This window comes from Malurus melanocephalus, unplaced genomic scaffold (genome assembly GCF_030028575.1).
Source record: "Malurus melanocephalus ecotype Western Australia unplaced genomic scaffold, MMel_1.1 scaffold_839, whole genome shotgun sequence".
Taxonomy (NCBI): Eukaryota; Metazoa; Chordata; class Aves; order Passeriformes; family Maluridae; genus Malurus; species Malurus melanocephalus.
The window spans coordinates 64,318-66,884 of NW_026624071.1; positions in this window are offsets into that span (position 1 = coordinate 64,318).

The following is a 2,567-nucleotide window of genomic DNA, read 5'->3' on the forward strand; positions in this document are numbered from 1 at the left end:
AACCTCTCTTCTTCTTGAGTCATAACCAGAGATAATGCATTCTGGTGTTTGAGATGAAAACTGTGGRCAAGTATCTCATCTCTGTGATTATGTTGTTAGTTAGAACACCTTATTTTTTAACCTTATTACAATAAACTATGATTTTCAAGTGCTTCATGGGGTTTGATGCTCTCTGTGATCTTTGAGTCATCAATTAGCTTGCCTTGAAATACAGTTTTAAAATGGATAGGGGATGATTGAAAGCCACATGAACCTTCTTCGTAAACAAAGAAATCATTATTTTACTGTATAAGCAATCCAGGGGAAAAAACAAGATTTCTAAAAAGACAACCAAAAAAAAAAAAAGCTTAAATGCAGTATGACTGAAAAAGGTAGAATATAATTGAGTCTGATGTATTTAATAATCATTGTCATCTGAASAAATATTTTATCATCATATTGCTTAACAGGCAGTAGATGAAACAACTTTTCTCTTTATCCTGCTATAAACTCACAACAGATACAAATCCATTCAWAAAATTAAATTAACAAGCTCAATTTAATCCTTTGCAGCATCAAGGGACAAATAAATTGTACACTACATGTTGCTCCTTCAAAGTTCCTTCTTACAGGGTCGTGGTTCAGGCAGCACCAATATTCGCTGAATCAGTGATCTCATATTGCTTAATCCTGGAATCTTTGGAGCTCCTACTAGGTGATTTGAGCAATGTGACCACCATTCACACACTTCACAAGGCAAAAAACTTGTTTCTCTCACATTTTTCTCACTTSTCTCTCTCACAGCTGCTGCACAGCACACTTTGTCCTTTCATAAACATGTTTTCACAGCCACATCCCCAGCATTACTGGTGGGCTTGGCTTTGGCCAGTCATAGATCTATTTTGGAGCCATCTGGAATTGGCTCTGTCCAGCCTGGGAAACAGCAGCTCTTGATCTCTTCTGAGAACAAAACTTTGCCACTTAAACCCAATCTCACAGGACATAAGGGACAACTGTAGAGCGCAACATCAGTTTCAGACCCTTGACTGGGAAATTTCAACATACTAAAATTATGCTTGTTTCTTTTTCTCCCTCCCATGTGCTTATGCCCAAGTCCCACACCCAAGCACTCTGCCAACACGTGAAATCATGGCTCTTCTCAACTCAGAAGATAAGGAGGATCTATGACAGGTTTTCTGGCACCCCAAGATACCACCGTACACAGGAACTGGAAAATCCTCCATAGAGGGAAAATCTGGGACACTTCACAGAGCAGARTCCTATGAGCTCACAGCCCTTTTCATGAAGGAATCCTGTTGCTCCTGGCCTTTCCAGGAAAGAAGGCAAACCCTAGAACTGACATATATCAAGTACATGTGGTACAATCCTTCATCCCACAAGATGTTTCCTATGTCAGCTGCGTATTCCACCTTTTTAACTCCTCTTCCAGCCACACCAAGCTCAGGTTGTCCTTGCCACAGTTATCTATTGACAGTTCTTCATGCACAGGGTGTCTTCATACAGAGCCTCACCAAGCAGCATCCACCAGCTCCTTGTAATGCTCCAGGAATAATGTGTCTCACTCCAGCTCCAAATTATCCTTTGATGCTTAATTCCTTTGTTTTTTTCATTCTTTGCTCCCTGTCATAATCTATCTTATTCCCTGATTTGTTTTTTAACTGTTCTGCTTCCTATCACCTTGKATGGAGGCCATTCTTACAAATGCTTTTAACTTACCATGTGGATCAAACAAATATTGGAAAAGCAAGTTAAAATCAGTTTAGGATAATATACACAGAGATCAAGACATAAAAGGGAACAGGACACTCTCTTGTTGAGTAATGAGTTTCAGAGGTGACCTCCCCTGCTTTCTAAACTTCCCAGGGAGCTCAGGTGTGGCTGGATCCAATCTTAGTCTTGGAGCTGGGCAGTGGATCATATCTAAAGGAATTAATTACACAGTTTTCATGCATTAATTTAGCGTGGTCTCGCAATTTACTGAAGATCTGTTGAGATGCATCCATTGCCCCATCTTGCCCTTACACACACAGATAACAAAAAAATGTCAGATGAGACATCTGACTTCTTCAGATTGGATAGAAGATGTCTGCTGGGTTGGATGGTTTGTTTTATTACCTGTTTTTTGGCAGGCCTGAGCATAAACCACTTTTTGGGACTGTTATTTTTCTGACTGTGCAAGTGCTRACACACTGACTGTCCCTTGAGCTCTCTGCTCTTTTCCTTGGTAGATTTTTCAGTGCCCATGTTTTCAGTCATAGCAGTCAAATCCCCTCTGTCAGAGAAATGTCAAGTGTTTTGTGATCTGAGACAAAAAAAGTGTATTTATACGTGTCTTCCTGATGTACTCTCCTTCTTGATTTTYTTCTACTGCAGGGGAGTGAACTTAATGTATGTAGCGTTTTACAGTCCTATGTTTCCAGATTGCTTCCAATATCCCAAGATAATTCAATGAATGAGTTTGCAGAGGCAAAATATCTAGAAGCAGTGTGTRGTATGCAATTAGCTATCCACAATTAGAAGAATATTATATGGCTGAATAGCCTGTCCCATACAAGAAATAGGATCAG